Genomic DNA, 6,142 nt, shown 5'->3' on the forward strand with positions numbered 1-6,142 from the left:
AACCCATTGCATCTGTGCAAAAGCGGCATTTATCAAACTAAACTGTCCTGTAATCGTATGAAACAAGCAACCAAAATTTAAAAAAAAATTATGAACCAATTTTATGTTGCTTTAATTTGTGCTAAACACGCAAAAAAAAATCAAACAAAATAACAAATTGTGTCAGAAAAAAAAGAATTGTTATTCTTCTATCTTAACTTCTAAAAGATGTCTAAAAGCAAAGAATGTCCTAGTCCCTTCTTTTTGGATCATTCCTAACTTTCAGAATTTAGATTTCGTATCCCTGCTATGAGCTAACTAGCACTTATAGACAACAGCTTAGCTTATTTGCTAGCGTAAACTATTATAATTATCATCTAAACTGAATCTAACGAAACTGGGTAAATTCTAAGGCAAGGTTCCACCCCTTTGTACACCGACTACTGCAACTGTAATTCAACAGAGCAATCCAGTGAGCGCAAAATTTTAATGACCATCCCTCTTTACAGCGCTGTCAAACAAGCAGAACCGTTGGAATCATGGGACGTTTTTAAGTCTTTACAGTACAGCAGAACAGAAGCGTTTCATCAGTAGAAGCATCTTCAAACAATCAGGAAAATAGGTTACGCATGCGAACGAGAAACCCGGCGACGGGAACCAAAGGGAAATTAAAAGCTCAAACTTAGCACGTCATTGCCGGAGAATCATTTAATTCCACAAAAAATAACAACCTCTGCTGGCCGCTAGTGATCCTGGTTGCCCGCCTTTAGAAAGATTCTGAATGAAGGCTTCCGCTGACAAACTGCTCCCTGAAAGGTTCATCCAAAACCAATCAATAATAATGTGTTTACACATGATCTTTTCGCTGCATCTCCGTCACGATAGCCTCTTTTGTACAGGACCTGTTCCCAAATTCCCAAAACATCCCACGGAACCGTACAAACGTATCGATGAATCGAGGAATGATTTCGTTGGTCAGTCAGTTGGTCCTCGCTGAATGATTGTTTCTTCGCAAGAAATCTTATCCAACGCAAACCCATGAATTGGGCCGGTTCCCTTTCCCGATCAGTGTGGCTTTTGACTGCACGCCATCAATCCATCGTTCCGTCGCGTAACTTGTACAGTTACGATAATAGACCGAAACGGTAATCGATGGCAGTCGCCAAAATTACATATAATGAATATTTATTACTCCCTTACTTGCCCTGTCCGGTCAAGTGGGGGTCGGAATAGTAGCGAGTTTGTCCCTTTTTTGTTTGTTGGACCACCGTATAGTAGCATTCTTCAGTTGCTGGCCTGTGCTCCCGGTTTTTACTGGTGAATCTGTGCTGCGGATGAGTATGGACAAAGGAATGAAGATTTGTTGCGCTGGTAAAGAATCTGGCAGTGAATTTTTTCTCCCTTTATTGCCCGCCCCAGATTGCATGTTTGTGCGTTCGCGTTACGGTTGACGATGCATAACGAAATCCTTGTTGGCAGTGTTTTGGGGGTAAGGAACAGGTTGTTTGTTTCATCATAAATTTTTTCACACCACATGATATAATGGACTACTGGATTCGATTTTTCTTATCTTCTTCGGTTTGACAAATCAGCATCCATTATTCGTAGCACGTTTCCGTACATTTCACATATAAGTAATAAATTTTACATAAAAAATACAATGACAAGTTTTATTCTTTGCAAAACAACATCGATAATGCGGCAACATTATTAACTATAAACATAATGTTAAAAAAAACTTTACCCAACCATTTTTTTGTTTTGTTTCTCACAGTTTTCACTGCTTGAAGTTGGTTTCTCTATGCTATTTTATGGTTTTAATAATTTGTAGAATTTATCGATTGTTTTGAAATCATATAGCGACTTATGATTTATTGATAGAGTAAGAAACGATTTAAATTTGTATGAGAAAATTTAATTACATTAATTATCAATGATGGTCAATGGTTTTCATTCGTTTGTTCTTTACCTAAGTACAGAGACATATCTTTTGTGAATATCAGCAAAATTATATTTATTATTACACACCTTCAATTAAATTATTATTAAATAAAGCATTAAATACTGCGCTTCTGAGACATGGATTTTGTCCAAAACTACAAACAAACCCTCTGAGCCGTGTCGAGGAGAACAAGATGCTTAGACGAATTTTTGACCCCGTGTGTGTGGAAGGACAACGGAGGAGACGCTACAATGACTAGCTCTAAGAGCTGTACGGCGAGCTGACTGTCGTATAGCGAATTAGACTAGCCAAGGCAAGGGAATGACTCATGATGACCCAGCCTCAAAGTCCTTTTAGGTCGCCCACATGAACAAAGGAGACGTGGTAGGCCCGAATTGAGATGACATTGATGCGTCCGTCAGAAACGATAATGGATTGATACACGGCGGCTCTCGACCGTGAGCGCTTTAGAGAACTCCTGCAGCAGGCCAAGAGTGCGAAGCGGTTGTAGCACCTGATGAGTAAGTAAGTGAGTAAGTGCACTTCTCAATCTAATTAAACTTAAATTGTTATGATGAAGTTGTGGTTAGTGGATTTGACATTAATGAAAATTTTACGCGAAGCCTCAACGAAACAAATCTCAGTAAATATCTATAGACAACATCTAATAGAAAATACAATTTTATAATATAATGCAAAAAAACAGAAGAGTATGAGATTGCACAGAATCGAAACTCTCTTCTTTAGTGGCACTATAACTTCAAGAGGTCTGCTATTTCTGAATTTATACGAATATATTTACCCGCAGCTGAACAGTCAATCCTGCATACAGGGAATTGTACCAGACCTTTCTTGTGGCCTACCGGCACGCTCCAGATTTGCAGAATTGGGAGTTACAAAAACTGAGGCCTGGATAAAAATAGAGACGCGGAGCATTCATATGAACAATTCTGTACTGACAGGCAACCTGTGACTAAGTCAATATTTGAAAAAGTTGTCCTAGTGATATACATGTTCCATACATATTTTACATGAATACTTTAATTATTTCTAGATCTTTTAGTGCTGTGTGACTCTAACCAGCAACGATGTGGGCATCATGGAAGAAGTCCCACGACCCAAATGTTATTCTTTTAGAGTTGCAAGTTGCATTTCTAAGTTAACTGAACAAAACAAGCATCCTCAAATACCCTCTGCTGCAAACATACAGAATGGTTGCTGCTCCTCGTTTAGATGTTCAGAAATGTTTTGCAACCGTATTCCCCGGGGTGGGAACGAAAATTCAACCCATCTAGGAAGCATTTGATACAACCTCAAGCACAATAATCCCGTAGTTGTCAGTAAAAGTGTGCAAACCCAGCCTCCTTGCTGCCCACCGGGGGCATGTATGCCGACCTTAATTAAAGGGCCCAACGCCCTGTCCGCATCCTGACAGGTTTTGCGGGTATGAGCTGCTTTTCGGTAGGATTAATTTGAATCCATTCCGACCATTCCCACCGAACGGCAAACGGCATCAACAGCGATCAAGACGTGTGATAGCCTCGAGTGCAAGCGTTCTCTTACCGCCACCGAGTCTCATCGTTTCGTGATGCTTCTCGTACTTGCTCTTGCTTCTTTTGACGCAGATTTACCACCCGTAGAACGGTTGAGTGCAGTCAAGCGGTTTCACCAGCTAGGAAACCGTTTCGGTTCTGCGGCACAAATTAATACATTCTAGATTAATGGGAAATTTCATCACGTCATATTTCTGCACGTACAGCAGTCGGTGATGCGCTCTGCATGTTTTGCCTACAACCGACAGAAGAAGTTAGACGAGAATTAATGCCTAACCTAGCCGACCCTCCAGGAGTTTCAGGAGCTTTTGATGACATTGTACGCCGCAGTAAAGGCAAGTGACCTTTTCGCATCTTTCCTTGCCATGCAACGCTGGCAAGGAAAAATATCCGGAAGATTATCCATGCGCTAGATCTGTGGACAAACAAAGTAAATAATGCAGCTGATTACATCTGGGTGGAAGGGCATGCTCATCACAGTGGATCCCCCGAGGAGTTTCAACCGAGTTTTTTTTGCGGGAATTCCCCGATAAGCAGAAATGCATTTTAGGTTGAATCGTGTTTCCCATCCCACTCAGGACTTGACCCGTCCGGTACGTGAACCAACTCACACGACAGGAAATGAAGCTCGCTCGTTGGTATGCCATCAGAGAATATATCCTCAAACCAATCATACCTGTTTGCCTATGAAACAGCCCACAGCAGAATGCAGCAGCTCGTTCCCAAATCAACCAAGGTACGTATTAAAAAATTAACCCAAATATAACAACCGTATCGCTTCCAGGGATGCTACTTCATCAAGAACATCCGTGGCCACCGTCTGACCGTCTGCTTTCTCCAACCCGGCGTGTCCCCGTTGTGGGAAGTGCACCACATTCTACTATCTCGTTAATAAACAGCCACTCAATCGGTGGTCATCTCCAAACGTCGTCACGTGCAACGGCGAGGATTCGGGTGAGGATTTTCTCAAATTACCCATAAATTACTGGTAATCATTTCTGCACATAGCTTCCAGCAAATGGTCCAGTTTTCGGGGGGGGGGGCTTTGGTTTCGCTCATTATTATCTGTCGTATTATAGGACGACCGTTTTGCTGTTTTGCGCACATGCAACGGTGCTGCTAGAAGAGGTCCACAAAACAGCAGCCGAAAGTCATGGCATAAAATTGGGGTTTCATGAGCAAATTGATTCACTCGCCGTGTGTATGTGGACGTAACTTGTGAGATAGGGTTCTGATGGAATTTTGATGCACCACCCTGATACACTCGGTTGTGTCGGGTATGAAAACAAATGTAACATTACTCATACTCATTGCACGGTCCATTACCTCGCACGTCAGTCTTCATTTGCCAATTTATCACTTGTCGCTGGGTCCTTAACTGTGTCTTTTACTTTACCATACAGAAACACACAAACAGCTGGGAACGGCTTACCACATCGACGACTTCCCACTGCCAGCGCTTTTCGCTACCGCACACAAAAAGTAACGAGCAAAAATGCAATTACTTTGCTCTCAGTTATGCTGAAATGTATGAAATCGTCACACAAACACAACCATCAACATCAACATACCGCCGTTCGTTTTGATCGTGCCTTTAAAAACAAAACGTTGTCGACAACCGGTTTCCAAATCCAGCCGCAAATCGTTCCCTTCCAGGAGGAGAATGCAATTTAAACATCGGAAGTTTTCAACACATTCTCCGTGCTTGTGCATTGGTAAGCCGAAATGCCTAGCGTACGTATGCCGGGAAACAATTCCAGAAACGGAAGTCCAATACCGAAGCCATCATCATTTCAAGAAATTGGGAAAAGCTAAACCAACGACACGATGCACGCTAAATTTGCTCCTTCACTCACTGAGAGCTGTAGCGCAAATTGACAGCATCATTGAACGTCACGTAGCGAAACACCCCGCCAAGGGGGTTAACATTTGATTGCATACAACTGTTCTGCATATTGCAAGCGATGGCAAATTCATTTAAAAACTTCATAATTTAAATCCACTCGCAATGAGATTTCTATCGATTTTTTGCAATAATTTTTTTTTTTTACACGCAGAGTACGTGATATTTACTATGAAAGTGTCCTCTAAGGCAAAGTTGAACTATTTCACATGCTGGGCAACGTTAATGTCGTGTACATCATTTCATCCGTATACATAAAATGAAAATTTCAACAAGGCTGTCCAATAGCATGTTTTAATAAAGGAACGTGTCCAAATTAATGACACTACTCATGTTTCGTTTTATAGAGGCTTTATGTCTATTGGCTCACATTCTCCTCTTTACATCTTATTGTTACGTACCTTTAATTTACTATTTTCTGAGTATTTCAAACTTCATTCTAGTGGTTTATATGTACAAGAAAATTCAAAAGATTTTGTTGTTTTTTTAATGGTTTTTTGCTAACATTCCGTCAAAACTATTCTCTTTTTGTTCTTTAACATATTCTATGCAATCGACTTGAATATGCCTGACTGTGATGAGGTCCCCACAGTAGGAACATTCTTCAGGATCCCATTTCAATAACCGGTGGCTGTGTGTGAATCGTTCGTGACCAATTCTAAGTCTAGTGAGGATAGTTTGTACTGCATAATTGTAGCTGTTGTTTTCGTCCGGAACTACTGATGACTGACACGAAGCTGGTTGTCTTTCAAATTCCAACATTCG

The sequence above is a fragment of the Anopheles marshallii genome, chromosome 2, assembly GCF_943734725.1.
Source record: "Anopheles marshallii chromosome 2, idAnoMarsDA_429_01, whole genome shotgun sequence".
Classification (NCBI taxonomy): Eukaryota; Metazoa; Arthropoda; class Insecta; order Diptera; family Culicidae; genus Anopheles; species Anopheles marshallii.